The 16,550-nt window shown below is 36.0% G+C and overlaps 1 protein-coding gene across 4 annotated transcripts in view; it reads right to left on the minus strand.

The window, feature by feature from the left end:
• rhoh (ras homolog family member H) overlaps positions 1 to 16,550 on the minus strand; it is a 40,160-nt gene that overhangs the window by 14,724 nt on the left and 8,886 nt on the right. Inside the window, exon 2 of one of the 4 annotated variants that reach the window (XM_028801959.2) lies at positions 11,377 to 11,488. The exons of 1 other annotated variant lie outside the window; for it this stretch is intronic. The gene's annotated coding sequence lies outside the window, so the exon portion shown is untranslated. Of the gene's footprint in view, positions 1 to 5,196; positions 5,423 to 11,376; positions 11,489 to 16,550 lie in introns of those variants that run through there. 2 more of the 4 variants (XM_028801958.2, XM_028801957.2) reach the window with 2 other exon arrangements.

The following is a 16,550-nucleotide window of genomic DNA, read 5'->3' on the forward strand; positions in this document are numbered from 1 at the left end:
TTGATTGTTTATGTGTCTTTCATGACCCTCCAATAGATCTATACAATCTTTTTTGACTTTTTATCTTACAACAATTATACAGTTTTAATCAAATATTTTAAAATTTAATAGATATTATTGTTTTTCCTTTCTAATCTGCAAAATGTTATTGTTTTGGTTGCACAATATTCTCAAACACAATTCAATAAAAGTTTGTGAGAACCAATCCTGGCAGTACTGGGTGCAAGACAGAAACCAACCATAATTAGGGGGCCAGTCCAACACAGGGCCCACTTATGCATATATTGCACACACAAAGACAGTCCACAAGCTCCAAGTAATCAATCTGCACACCACTGTCAACATTCAAGAAAACCTGGAATATCCAGAAGAAAACACCATACAAACAAGGAGAAATGTACAAACTTCATATGGACAAAGACCAATTGTGGGATGTGAACCCATGACATTGCATCAAAGAGGCACCATTGAGTAATCACTGCACAACCATGTCACCCACATATTCAAAAGTGAAGGATACATTTTTAAACTAATTATTGTTCTCTCACATATAATCTAGTAACTGCAAAAATGAAGTGATTACCTGGATCTGAAATCACCTGTGATGCTGCAAAGGGTTACGAATTACTATTTTATCTAGTTTTGTTGTGTGACTGAACTATTGATATTCTAACTATCAGTATCAATATCAAATATTTATCAGTATCATAAATCAGTACTATACTGGCAGAAAGAGAGGAGATGCATACATATTATATTATATTATGTTACGGAAAGTTGTTATCAACCACAGGTGAAAAGGGCAAATTTATATTAAAGAAAAGAAAGAAAAAAAAAAAAAGAATGATAATGTAGACTTAAAAAGAAAAGTATGAATTTTGACAATTTTTAAGTTTAGAATGCGTGTCACTGCAATTTTACATTTTAACCAAGAAACTCCAACAAAAGTATTATAATATGAAGACCATATGAAAATAAAAAATACATTGAGGTAAACATGCCTGAAAAGATTTTAAGATACATCAAACAAACAAAAAAAAACACAAAGAAAGAGTATCTACATGCAGTACTTACTATCTACTGCCTAGATACACACTCTATTCCCAGCAGTCTCTTAAAAAAAAAAAGCAACACACACAGACAGCAGCAGCCATTTTGCTTTAAGAGTTCAGCTACCATTACACGAAGGTTTTTGTAACAATTGCTACTGTGGTAATGTCAGGTTCATTTGTGACCAGCACAACCAACATTCTTGCTTATTTCAGACCTTTTATGGCAGGTCCATTAGTAGTCTTTTTAGAGTACATGGATGAGGAAAAAACGAGTAAGCTGACACTTGCGTGCCATTAAATATAAAACAAACAATTTATTACTAACAATTTCAAGTCTTAACGAATACAATAATATTTTATCCACTCATCACTGAAAAAGTTGAAATCACTTCAGGGCGATGAGCTGCTATCCCAGCAGCATTAGGATCCAGGGAAAAACTGTAAACAGAATGAGAGTGCATCGCAGAGTAAACTCAAAAAACAGGATAAATAAAGTGTAATGTGCACCGTTCAAAAAATGGAACAATAATTTTACATTCTAATTTAGACAAAAAATTCTCTACGGTCAAAAAATGTCTAATAACTAATACAACTAACCTGAAGAACAGAATCATGCACATTCATTATATCCATACAGAAATTTTAAAAGTAAAAGTGTTTTTGATTCACTAGATGTATATTCAAATAAAAATAAATTTAGTTTACAGAGTCTTCCCATACAACACAAGAGTCTGGTGATATAAACAAATCCAGAAAACTGAGAAAACTATTTTCAAAAGAGACACTAATACAGGCAGAACAGCATTATCTTGGCAAGATACTCATTGTGTTTTCTTTCACATATTGGTTTAGTAAGTATTAAAGGAAAAAGGGGCCTCATCAACATTATCACCACTAATAATAACCATAAAACAACAAATTCATATATACACAGGTGGGTTATACGATGGTACTGAACACTTTCTACTACGGGTATACTGATTACATAGAAATTATAAAGTTATGGGTTTCAAAACTTTGGGCTGTAACATCCCCCGGTTTGATTGCTCATGTATTTTTTCCTGCTTTGTGTTTGATGCTGCTGGGAAAGTCCATACTGGCAGCACTGAGAAGTTAAGCTTTACCTGAAACATACACTAAGGCTAAAATAAAAAATCTTTTATTTTAATTGTATCCCATGTGGCACAGTAAAGACAGCATGTACCTGTAGTATTACTACCTCAAAAACGTTTAATCCGTTAATTTCCTTCTTCACACAAGGAGGAGAGGCCTGAGCTGCCTTGAAAGCTGGCACATTGCATTCTACGCAGTGAGCCAATAAAAGTTTATTTTGCTTCACTTCTCATTGTACAGTATTCATAAATGGCTAACATGGTACCTCACTCTACTACTTCAATCTATTTCCAGAATGCTGGAGTGCATTGAGTAAAGTCTGCATGTTCTCCCCATGCTCACATTCATTTCCTCCAGAAGATCAGATTTCCTCCTTCCGTTTAGGATCTGCTACATTAAACTGGCCTGCTTGCTGTGGGTGTGGACTACACCTCCCCCAACCAACTGTCCAGTGTTGTGTGCAGGCTTAATTTTCAGCTTATTGACAGGAGCAGCTCTGGCACCTTGTGACAACGCATTGAAATAAAGAGTTTTAAAAATGGGTGAAATAAACTAAATTTTTTTAATATATCAGCTAGGCAGTGTGGCCTAACAGTTAAGATACTGGACTGCAAACTGCTGATTCAATCCCCACCATCTAACACAATACACAAGACTAAGCAATTAAGTCATTTGTCATTGAACAAAACAAGTGTATTACACTTGAGGGCCCATAAAGTGCATTGTCATGGTGACTATTATAGAAAGGTACTGCTAAAATGTGCAAGTTTATATTTTCTTTATAATTATATTTGAAAGAGTGCTTATTAAGAAAGGCACTCTAAAAATGGATGGAACCAACTTAAGGTATACAACGAAGTAAAAAAAACAAAAAAACTAAATGAGGGCAACATCTGAAAAATAGAATATTGTTATTTTAAAGAAAAAAGTAGGTTATTAACAAGTATATTCATTTTAAATAAACTCCAGCTTTAAATGAGTATATATTTTCATGTACGATGCTGACAGCATTGGGACACATAGATGGATGGATACAGACTAGACAAAAAATGAGTAACCACTTAAGTCTACCGAGACACCTTTCCAATTTGGGTTTATGAACCGAAACTGAAATATTTTTAAACAATGTTTGCACAAGCTCATGATCATTTGTGTTTTCAGAGTAATAGTGAACTGGTTGACAAACATCTCCAAGAACAAAATAAAAAACCATAACATTTTCACAGCAGCATAAACTACACAGTTGATTTGGTCTGTCTTTTCACACTTGCTCCATTTTAAGCTAACATAAACCAGTTTCATGTGGGTGAAAAATGAGAAATGTACATGATCTCAATGCCTGTTGCTTTCAGGTTTCATAAAAGTCACAAAGAAACAGAGCAAAGATCTTTTTGCTGGCAGCCTTCTGCATTTTAGAATGCTGTTCTTTTTGTGTGTTCATTATTTTTAAGAAAGCCATCCCTTTTAAAACTAGCAACACTTTTAAAAGCATTACTTTATAAGTTTTGTTGATTCTGTTGCCACATTTGTTTGTATATATTTGAGAAGTAGTAGGACAAAGAACAGTTTCACCTGTTGAAACTGGCCAGTGGCAGGTCTGTCTTAGCGAGCTTTAACAGGCAAATTAATCAGGTCAACTTTATGCTATCAGGCAGCAGGCACCCTCGCAATTTTCAAAAATCACCACCAGACTAAAGTTTTAGATTTTGAAGACTTACCAATGACAAATTTAAGTGCTATCATTCCAAATAATATAACCATTTTCAATTCTAAATCACAAAATGGGTGTGGTGAAGGGACTAGTACCTTACTTGTGTACCCAGAAGACTCAATATTGGGCGATTAAAAAAGGAGGAACAATTTCAAAAATATCAGTAAAAAAGTATTATACAATATGAACATGCAATATACACTTAACTGTATAGTTACCCTTTTTTAAATCATATTCTGGCACTTAAAAGCTCTATGCCCTGTAATGTCAACAATTAACAGTGATATGATACAAATATTCTGGGATTACAGGATTGAATTGTGCTGTGTGACATGAGGGGTGCATGTTAAGCATTTGTAAGATTATTAAACCGCTATGCAAGTTCCTTTAGAAATTACTTTGAATTACATGTTCATATATTATACTTAGTTCATTAGTAATATGCTTCTGAAGGTGCTTAATTCTTTTTGAATAACTCTGTATATCAAGCAGTAAAAATTGAGGTTTTGTGGATTAGTACAATGCAAGCATTTCTTTCTGGATAAATCTTAGTGAGTCTGTGGACTGATAAAGCATCTCAGTATAACCATTCTGCAAAGAAAGTCACACTACAGATGAGAAAGTGTACGTGATACTTACAGGCAGTTGTCATACTTTTTTTTTTTTGATAACGGGCTACTTGTACCATCGATTCATGTTCACCAAGGTAGACTACAAGTTTGTGCGTATGTAATTTACCAATTCTTGCTGCTCTGCACTGCTGTATCTCACAAAACTATCGAAACGACACTGATTTGACAAGAGAGCCAGTGTGAAGAGGAAAGGTGTGCACGGAGAGACACACTTCAAACGAGAGAAAACGCCATTTTGGTTACAAATTGCCGGATAGTTAACGTTTCCTGTCATTATATTATTTAACCAGAAAAAAACTCTTGTACTGTATTTGTTGGTAAATAAAGTTGATAATTTTTGGAGAACACAATTCGATCGTTCTACCGCCCCCAGAAGTGCACTGTGCAAAGAAAGAAACTTCGAAATTAGTGGAATAAAAACACGTCTGCCTTTAAAATAAAAAGTTGCCCCCGGGAAACGACACGAGTAAACTTGTCTTTACACTCTCGCCCACCGTAGACTGGGCTGCTGAGCTATCAGCCGTACTCATGTTACAGGTATCTTCACCAAAGGAATGGAGTAGAGGAAAACGTTTGACGGGCAAAGCGGCACAACTTTTCAAGTGTATTAACTCTGACTTCGCTTCATGTTTGTATCGAGTTTGTACAAAGATGGGCACAGAGCGCGAAGAACGGAGGAGAGCCTTACCTTGGCGTTGATGCTGCTTCTCAATAGCGGATGCTTAAAACGTTGTATATATTACGTAACAAGTCCACACATATCTTGTACCAGTACATAAACATTGATAACTTATCGAAAGAATACAAAACGAGCTTACATCTTCGTCTTATCTTTAATTCTCACCAGAACCACACGCCCATCCACAGCATAGTACAAGTGAGTGTACTACAGGTGCCTCCCATCATGAAGATGGTGGGGAAGGAAGGAGGCGTGTCTTCGTCGCGAGGGGCGGGGATTCTGTTACCTGAAGGAGGGGGAATTTCGTGCTAAATTTCTTTGACTCCCACGAAGTTGTGTTTTTGCACGTTCACCTTTTCTTGCACGGGATTCCTAAAATGTGACTCAATTTGCCGGTACAAATGCTGCCAGGGTGCACAGGGGGTTACCGGTGAGGGTCGAAATTTTAGGAAGACGCGGGACCTCGGATGCTACGGAGGCTGACGCGTCGAAAGTTGGCCATTATTGCGCGTCTATAGGACCGTTACAAGAAAAAAGCGGAGGTTTTAAGGGAGTCTAGAATTCAACAGAGCAGAATTACACTACTTTTGACATTTATTTCTGCCTAGAGCTTCTTAAAGATATGTCATGTTTGCCTGTAAACCCGGTCGGTAAACTAATATTAAAACTAATTTTTGTTTTAAATGTATCATTCCTTAACCCCTAACGGGCACAGCCGAATGAAGAAGATCCATAATGAACTTAAATCTGAACATGCACGTCTTGCAGGGCTCTCGACTATTGTCGTACACGTTCGTGCATACGCTGACACTGACTCAAAGGGTAGTGTAGGGTGACCAACTAAGTCAGGTAAGACGAATTTGTTTAGGGCGTAAGAGGAAAACCGGACTAAATAACGTCAGCACGGAGAGAGCGTGCAAAGCCCTTGCGGGCAGATACCGGGCACATTGAATGCACCAGTAAGCTCGGAGCTGGCGGTCTCGATTCTCATCGCCATAGCAGCACACGCCTAGAGAATTGATCTTTGTATAGGTATGGATATTACATATCACATAGTAACCCGTACGTATAGCATTAAGTCGTGGTATGTCATACAGTAATACAGAATAAAAAGAGTTATTTGTATTATTTTAGATAACTTTAGCAATGGACTTGTCTGTACTCCAACTTATTTTTAATACATTATTCTGCCTGAAAGAAAAGCAAATTAAAGGTTGTAAACATGCCTAGCTAAAAAAAGTGTTTTCCCTTGGTGATTATTGAGAAAGGTGATTAACATAATAAAAAAGTTTATTTATTTTGTCTTATATAATGTCTTCTACAATGTCCTGGGTGTAAGGCAGAGATCAGTTCTGTTCGTCCATTGCAAATACTGAGCAGACTTAAAAGAACATTTCCAGGTACAGTATATGCTTTTAAACACAGAACAAAACATACAATGTTGTAGTATTAAGACATGTTTTATTAAGCATAGATTTAATAATATGACTACTTTTGGTGCTAATGCACACTATTTCATTAAGTAATCCCTAAAAAAGTAACAGAGTATCTGGCTAATAATGCCGTCAGTCTCAGTTATTCCTAACACACATAATCTAATTTTTGGTTACTTTGGGCCAAAATGCAAACCCACCAGCACTGGGTGCAAAGCAGGAAGAAGACATGGACAGTGCCAGCCCATCATCCACAAACACACTCAAGGTTGATTTAGAATTCCCAATCAAATTAATATGCATATCTCTGAGAGAAGAGAGGACAACCATAGTATCAGAAGATAAACAGTTGTAGATATGAGGAGAATGTGTAACCTCCCTACACATGGAGGATGAGTTAGGATTTGAATCCTGGACTCTGGAGCTAGAAGGCAGGAGACCTAGCACTGGGCAAATACAAGGTCCTTTAAAATGAGTCAAAAAGGCATGTGTCATAATTAGCCTAAAGTTTAAAATCAGACCTCATTTTAACAAAAATTATATTTCTGCATATTATTTTTCAACACTTTAATATACTTTACTGTAAATATTTAGAATTCTTACTCCACTTTAATCAAAAATGTTCTTATTTCACAAATGTATAACTGAGCAGAAATTATATTGAGCAAGTCCTGGGGAAGTCACTTTCTTTCACAAGTCTAAGTATTATGTGACAATTTTCTTAGAAAAGTAAAGAATATAATATGAGCATCTGAATTTAGAGACTAAAGGGAGCTATGTGAAATAGAGTCTAAGCAAACTGCAAAGCAGTAGTTGTAACTAAAGGCATTCAAGACCTCTAGGGCATGAGTAGAACATACAAGCAGCCGAATCCCACAACAGAAGAAAGCTGTTCTGACAGCCACTTTGTGTAGTTCTTTATTATAAAAATATTTACAGTGTTAAAGCCATTAATCCATTACAATCATGAGATTTTATTCCCCCACTGACAAAAAACAGAACTTAAATTTGTGTATAATTCAATACAATAAAAATAAGTAAATAAATTAGTAACATTATACTCGTACTGTAAATGAGTGAAAGAGAAAAATGGTGACAGATGACTGAAATCAAGTTTGTCAATACAAAATAGTGTGGCTAATCAAAAATCAAAATACAGAACAATCATTAAACAATATACAAAAATAGGAACAGTTTCACAGATGGACAAGTACCAAACGCACAGCTGTTTTCACAAAGCACACATATGTAATCTGGGGACACGCTTTGTGTCTAATATTCTGTTACAGGGTACCGTTAAATGCAAACTTTAATAAGTTATTCATATTAGGCAGAATTAAAAGAAAATAACTGGCTTTACCTATATTAAGAAGAAATATCTCATCGTTGTATACAAAATTTAAGGCAGAATGTTTTAGGGATAACCTTGTATTAATATGAGTGGATTGCAATTTGATGTAGAATTTTAAATATTAAGATTAAAGATTAATTAAGGATAAAAATATAAAGATAGCTTTCTTTCCTATATAAATATATTAAAATCTGTATATTAGAATGGCAGGACAAATGCCATCCCTTTTTGTGTATTTAAAAAAAAAAAAAACAAACAAAAAAATCCAGATTTTTAATGGTCAATGTTAATTAATTTTATGGCACATACTGTAAGAACATTAACAAACTTGAAACATGCAATTTTCTTGCATTTACTTATATTAAAAAAAAAGCTTAGTTTCAATTTTAGTTTGTATCTTGCTCAAACTGTTGCCTGTTGAAATAGAAAATTAAACCCTTGGAAACTGATCTCTTATTTAAAAATAGATGTATTATGTAGAAGGTAGAATGAATACATAACATTAACTAAGATAACATTCTTAAACTTGCTTGATCTAATTCAGTGTCTCGGAAGCCAGAACTTGGCAGAGCAACGTTCGATGAAGGACAAGAACCAGCCCTGGACAGGGTAGAATAAACCTTTTGCAACGTTTAATGCCACACTAATGCGATACAATTTTGTCTCTTTGTATGCATTAAGAAGTTAATACAAAAAGAAAAAAAATGTATATATATACATACATACTGTACATATATATACTATACACAAACACATATATACATATATATTGTACATTATATATAAATATATATTATATATATACACACACTCACTTTAACACACACATTTTTGGTAGCATGTAGTTTTATATTAACTGTATTTGTAATGGTATATAGCATTCTGGAGTTATCAATAGAAATGTGTATTATAATATTGAATTAAATAATAATAATAATCTATTATGTGCTAAAACACACTGCTGAACAAAGCTGTATGGTTTTCAACTTATTTTTGTCTTTATGTTTATATTTCACAATGTCACACTTTTCAGTCCTTAATGGACACTTCATTGATCAAATACATTGATAGCTATATGCACCTTAAAAATTTAGCATTGTTAAAAATCAATTTTTAACATTGTAGTTTTACACCATTATATATTGAAATTAAATGGATTAGGAAATTAATGTACTGTTAGCCCATTTCTAGCTACGATACCTCAACAATGGTGAGTAAACAAGCAGGTTAAAGTCTTATTATAATGATGTGTGCTGAGTAGCAAGATCTAAACTGTTTACTTTTATAGTTTTCATAAATGAGCATAGTGAATGAAAACCAGGTTGTTAGTTTATATTTCAGCTTTGTTGAAAAATCCCCAAAATTCACATAAGCTGATCTGCAAAGCTAGATCTGTATGTAGATTATTTTACAATTGTATTTCTGAATTATGACCATTATAAGAACTTACTATTGAAAAAGCTATTGAAATCATTATTTGATTATTTTAGTATAAAATAAACAAAACAGTAAAATAATCAAATAACAATTTATAAATACTACTACTACTAAGAATAGTGCAACTGTTAAAAGGGGGCTAATGTAAAAGATGATTTTACTATTTCAGTGTATGTTGAAAAGTGTTTTCCTGGAGCTCATAGTCCATTATGGCGATAGTACTTATTTTATTCTATTTTCAGTTTTTCCATACACTACCTGGAGAAGGTGACACTCATATGGCCTGTGGAAATTTGGTGTGATATCTTGGCCATTGACCTATTTAAGTGCTATAAAACATGTGTTGTAAAAATGTATAGTAGAGCTGCATGCACCCGCTACTTTGTGCCAGAACATGAATTCTGAAGTTTACAGTTAAGTAATTATCTTTTAGTTAACCATGTTTGAGATTATTGTCTGTTTTATTTCCTCTGCTTTCTAAATGGTTTCCCACATCCTGAGTATAACCAAGGAACGTTGATAGTTTTTCATCTTTGAAAGTTTTTGTTAATTTAAATAGTATGCAATGTGCTTAGAATGTTATTTGATAATACGTTTGCATAAATGTTGTCAATTTTTACAATGAACCCAAAAATATTTGGTATTACATTGTACATTTAATGCAAACCGTAAACTGTTAGCAGTTAATAAACTGGCACAGCAATAAAGAACTCATACAGTAAGTGCATCATTTTCTTTTTTATTTAACACAGACCCCATTTTCATACAAACTTTGTACTGCATCAGCTGAACTTCTGCATACTTTCAGAAAAAAAATCTGAAACAGGTGACAAGCCACATAGACACGAAGGTCGCATAGGCAGAAAATGGAAGTTAGCTTATCTGTTTGGTGCAAATCAGCATGCAGGCACGTTCAGTATTCCCTTCAGCAGTCAATTTAAATTGGCATTCTGACCATTCTTTATCAGTGCTGCATGATCAGTCATTTTTGGACACTGTGATCATCATGCAATGATGCCACTTGATACTTTTGTGCACTTCTTAAGTATTTGTGCCAATGAAGTTATAGGTTGCAACTTCCCAGACAAACTCCCTAGCAACTGGACACTCCATCATGGCAACAGTTCATCAAATTGTCAGCACCCATTGGAAAACAAAATTACTTCACATTATAAATCAAAACATAATTACATTAACAAGGCTAAAAAAATTACAATAGAAAAAGTAGTAAATGGCTTGTTTGAGATCCAAAACCACATAAAAAATGTGAGTTTAGAAAAAGTTTACAAAGTGAAAAATTATAAAACTCCAAAATCACAACAGCAGGTAGATATATTCTCTCTAATCCCTTCTCTGTGGGCCTGTTCATTCACTGATCTGTCACAAGTCAAACCTCAGCACTCTGTTCCCACCCTGAAGCTCCTTGCTCTTAGATGTTTTACCAAAAACTATGCAACGAGAAAGGAGAAAATGCAAAAAACCAACCCAAAAAAACATATAACCAGTTGTAGTCAATTTTAAAATAATCAAGGAATTAATAAACAAAAAAATCAGATGAAACAAAAGGGAGAAATAAATAAAACTAGGACAAGAAATCCACAGATTAATTTGTTTACAACAAACCTTCAAAATGTAGAAAAACAAACAAAAGAGAAAACCAGGAAAACATGAGACTCTGGTAAAGGAAAGAAAAGCACTAATTAAAATAAAATAACATCAGGGGTGGGAAAGGTAGGGGAAAATATATATAGTAAACACACGCATACATAGGTTGCGAGATTTATTCTTTGGCTTCTTTATTGCAATACAGAAAAAACATCAGAAAACCACTAAAAATTCAAAAACTTGAATTCGGAAGATGAAGAGCAAGAAAAAGGAACTTGATTAACAATATCCAAAACCAAGACCAGAAAACACAGCACAAAACGTCAATGTACACTAATACATATAAAGAACATGAAGCAATACCTTAGCAAGGAAATGGAGTTGGAATCTTATTGTTTATTTGACTGCACTAATAAGTAGAAGCAGTACTTCAGAATGAGTCAGAACTGAAGGCCACACCTATTCGGCTTGAAGGCTAGAAGATAACCAGGAGATAAAATGTAGTCAAAACCAGAAACAAGTCAAAACTGAGAAGACGACACATTTTGCACCAAAGCCTAAATACCAAAATTGGAAATCAAAGTCAGAGGTTAAACAAAAAGTTCAGAAACCAGAAATATGAGAAAGAAACTTGCACTTCTTTCTGTTGTTTTTTTTTATTCAAATCATGGAACCAACTGAATCATTTAAGGGTTTGTGCTGATGACATAAAACATGGTACCATCCAAAACCACATTTCTTGGCAACCAGAAGCAGCCTGCTGGTAATGGGAATCATGGCACAGCAATGCCCAAATGTAAAACAAAATGATGTTTTGGGACCATGAAATAAATAATCGCTATGATCAAGAAACATAAATTATAACGCAACTGTGCAGAAATTTTACAGAAATAAAGATACCCATGTTCCATCATATATTTTTGCTTAGAAAAATGATCTAAAATAGAAAAGTATTAATTAACACCATCACGTTTGGCTCCAATCTGATTCAAGGAAAACAATTATCACATAAAAGGGATATAACTATTAAAAGGGGGGAAAAATGAACAGGTGGAGCCAGGGAGCACTCTTGTTTAAAACCTGACAGCATGATGCCTTCACCACCTATAGGAGAGTACCTACTGTATTCTCCTTTACTGTCAACCTCCAATGTGTTCTGTCAGGATAGAAAAGAAAGATAATTTTTTATTGAAAACGGACCAGAAGATGAAAAGGGTAAAAGCATTGGTCTTACAACATGCAAAGGTCAAAATAATGGGAAATCAATAAATTACCAAAAACTAACAAAGTTCAAAACATTTGCCAAAAATATAACAATAAAAATTAATAACATAGAAATCAAAATTCCTGAACCACTGTAAAAATTTTTGGTTTCTAGCCCATATTCTTGAAATCCAGGAGGAGTAAGTTACCATCTTAAATACCCCTCCAGAAAATGACATCACAACATATAATTTCCTGGAGTTATATGATGACAACATGATATGACAGGGCTACCAGTTTATACAGCAAATAAATAAAAGGTAGAACCTGCATTAATCAAAATGGCAATGAAAAACAAACAAAATTAAATGAAATTATACTAAAGACAATCCACCACCTCATGGCCTCCATCTGATATGTTCACATACTATGGGAATTTTCAGAACTACCACCTGTGATGTCTTACCTTCTCACTTGATTGTGTACTTGTAAATTTAAGGAATATTTTGAGAGAAACAAGGTTGATGTTTATTTGCTACTTGATATAGACAAAAATTAATGATTAGGTCTAATCTTGTCAAAAAATAAATAAATACATTGTGCATATGTTATCCTTCAACAAAAAACATTTCTGGATGATTTGGTATTATATTGGTTGATTTTATTAAAAGAGATCAGAGGTCAATTCTTCTAATTCAGATAACATTGCTGTGAACTGTCCCACCATGAACTACCACGTTGAAGGATGTGCATTTAAAATCTCCTACTGGGAAACTTGTATTTCTCATATGTGCCACCACACGTGAATGCAACATTCATCCAAAATGCCTGCCCTAAAGCCAAAATGGTTTCTGCCTCTAAAATCTGGACATGAAGTACAACATGGGAGAGTAAAACTTCCATTTCAATCATAACTGGTGCCAAGTGGCAACTCTAGAGGGTAGAAATTCTGTGAAATATGCAGTGCTTGAGAACACCTGTCAAAATAGTTTAATGCATGGATAAATTACTTTACTACTGGCATTGACTGAGCAGATGTCAGATATTGTGGACGAAAAAGGCACACTGGAAAGCAGACAGATAATATTTTCTCAATTCACTTTATTTATTCATTCGGAGTCGCATTAAGTAGAGATTCAAAAGAGTATAACTTATTGCCGCAAAGCTCAATTGAACCCTGATCAAAAGCCAGGAGGGGTTTTTTATACTTCAGCATCTCATGATTAATAAGACAGAAAGAACATCCTTATCAAAACAGTAAAGTTAAACAATATGTCTGTTGAGCTAAGCATTATCTGTGTTTTGGAAGCTAAGCACAGGAGAGACGCCTTTGCATAAACTACATGTATTTTCTGCAGCCTTGTGACCTTGTCCCTGAAACATTCACTCTGAGAAAGGGAAAAACAAGAAACAGCTTACATTTTATTCATGTGGACACTATTTCTCCTGAACCCTGGAATAACATATTTTTGTTAGTTCATAAGCCAAAGCGTCTCTCACTGGCAAGTTACAAAATAGTTATTATAAAGATTCTAATTTACTAAACACACAAAATACATGGTGCTGAGGAGAACATTCTTCTTCTACATTCCCCCCTTTTTGAACCAACAAAAATATGGGTGACATAGGAGTAACAAGGGAGAGAGTAGGAGAAGGGGAAGGAGTGGAAGGAAAGGAGGAAGAAATGGGAAGCATGCATTCTTCGTGTAACATATAAGCCTTGGCCACGGAGGCAGTGAAATACTGGGACACAATATATCTAATTAGGGGGACTCTACAGTAGGCCACAAGTAACAGAATGATAAAAGCAACAGCCAGTGAAATAAAAACTGACCTGAGCCATCAGCCCCAGGGGCTAGAAATGCCAGAAGTGGTAGCTAATTTATTTGAAAGGGCAGTTAAACCTGGCAAAGCACGGTGATTGATCCATCGGGAGCCGTATTATTAGGGATGTAAGTGCAGCACGCATCACCAATCATAGTACATACAACCCCCTTTTCAGCAAGGAGCATATCTAATGCTAATCAATTTTGCCAAGTCATAAGGGATGTTCTATCAACCTGTTCATGTATCCCTTCAACAGCCTCTTTAGTAAAATTCAGGAAACGCTGTTGGTTGTAATATAAGTAATTAATCCAATCTACATTTTTATTTATTGTAACTTGGGGGAAAATAGACTCAAATCCGGCAGCAACTTGATCTCGCCCTTGAAATTTATCAGGGACTCCACAAGGGACACCAATGGAATCAAAGTAAATGCCAGGGCCGTGAAGAGAGAATGTGGAGGGGTCAGCAGAGCGGGGTCGACGACGTCGGCCAGAGCTGGACGACATGCGAGGAGAATTCAAAGGGAGGAGGCGGAAAGGCATATCAAGTTGGGTTAATGCGCATGTGCCAGTCCAAACAGGGGGAAGAATATCAAGTAATTTTAATGTACTGCACATCCACCAAACATCAGCACGTGGAGTGGACTGTGTCAACAGGAAAAGTGATAATGTAGAATTAAATGAGGTGGAGTTAACCTGGAAAGTCTGGGAACAGAAGGAAGAAGGGATATGACCAACATTAGTACTTCGGAAGGGGGAACTATAATTACTAGAGAAGCAGGTATAATTGCCTTCATGAGACTGGAACATCGGGGGAGTCATATGAGGAGTGGGGGGGGAAAGAGGAGAGAAAGTGTAATGCAGTTAGTGTCTTTTGGTGTGGACGGAGAGGTAAAAAGGGCAAGGAGACAAGGAAGACCAACAGGGTCAGAAATATTAGAAAGAGGGAAAGGGACGGTAGCCAAATGTGGCCTGGCCGTAGCACAGGCGTAGCAATCAGATTGATTTACTTGCTTAGCCGAATATAATACCCACTGTAACCAACGGTTCTGATCACCATAGCCAGTTTCAATTGAAAAAGTGGATGAGAGGGTGGAAATATTCATAATCTTAACAGAAGAAAAGTCTGAACCAGAAGTTGGGGAGACGGGTGTGTGTGCAGGAGAATGAGAGGTGTTAGTAACAGGATTGTCAATCTTAATTAGAAATCTCCCTAAAGGGTCTGTTCCAGATACATATGCCCCTAATATATAGGTTCCTGAGTCATGTAATGAGGGGTTCTTCAAAGTGAAAATCAAGGGGTTACAATGGTTGTCAACACATTCATGAGAAGCATGTCCTTTTATGATAGAAAATCGATTTTTCAAACCGTATTTTTGGGCCTCAAAAGGTTGAGAACCCCAGTCCTCAGTTCCAGTGTTAGCAAAAACCCATTGCCAGGTGTCGCAGTTACTTCCCCAATAATACTTCGAAACAGTCATACACACGTATTTGTCAGACCAGGTCCACTGGGCTTGTCGACCAGTCCCACAGTTGATAACAGAGCAGAAATCAACCTGCACTGATGTGGTGATTCCTAACAGGAAAGTCAAGGTGACCAGGGCAGTAGACAAGGGAAAAGAAAGCATAGTAGCACAGCAATCAAGGGTGCCATCTCTTGCAATGTGAGGCGTGAATCCAGGCGGGCAATCCTTCCATTTTCACTGCATGTGGTGTGGATAGAAGAACTTGGAACGGTCCTCTCCACCTCGGCTGATGCCAATGTTTCCTCCGAGTGTCATGGACGAGGATCCAAGTGCCTAAGGGAATCGGCGTGTCTTTAGATGGAAGACTAGTCCTCCAGGCCTGGTTAACCTACTCGTGGACTTCTTTCAGAGAAGCTCGGAGACCTGTAAGACAAGAGAGAAGATCATTGTCCACAGTATGCAGGTTAACATTTCACATAACCATGCCCACAGGCATGGGTGTCCGGTCAGAATTTCAAACGGCGACAGTCCTAATTGCCGGTGTGTTCTTGCCCTCAATCTCATTAAGGCCAGAGGCAAAGTGTCTGGCCAGGATGAATTTGTCTGCTCACAGATTTTTGCTAATTTAGATTTGAGGGTGCCATTATCAGTTTGCAATTTCTGTGGTATGCCCCACCTAGGAATAATTTCTTTGATTAAAGCTTTGGCTACAGTTTTAGCATCAGCGTGTTTAGAAGGAAAAAAAAATTCTACCCATTGGGAGAACACATCAACAATTACTAGACAATAACGGTAAGCTTTAGACGGAGTTAGTTCAATGAAATCCATTTGGAGGTGTTCAAACGGACCCATTGGATTAGGTGTAACGGCGGGACTTACCTGGACTTACCTGGGTGCCCTTTCCTACATTAGACTTTTGACATAATGCACAGCATCTGCAGAACTGCTCTGCATATGTAGAAAAGCCTGCAGCTTCCCAGTGTTTTTCAACATCCTGAATCATGGCGTCCCTTCCAGCATGGTCTAGACCATGAGCGATTTT

The sequence above is a fragment of the Erpetoichthys calabaricus genome, chromosome 5 (genome assembly GCF_900747795.2).
Source record: "Erpetoichthys calabaricus chromosome 5, fErpCal1.3, whole genome shotgun sequence".
Taxonomy (NCBI): domain Eukaryota; kingdom Metazoa; phylum Chordata; class Cladistia; order Polypteriformes; family Polypteridae; genus Erpetoichthys; species Erpetoichthys calabaricus.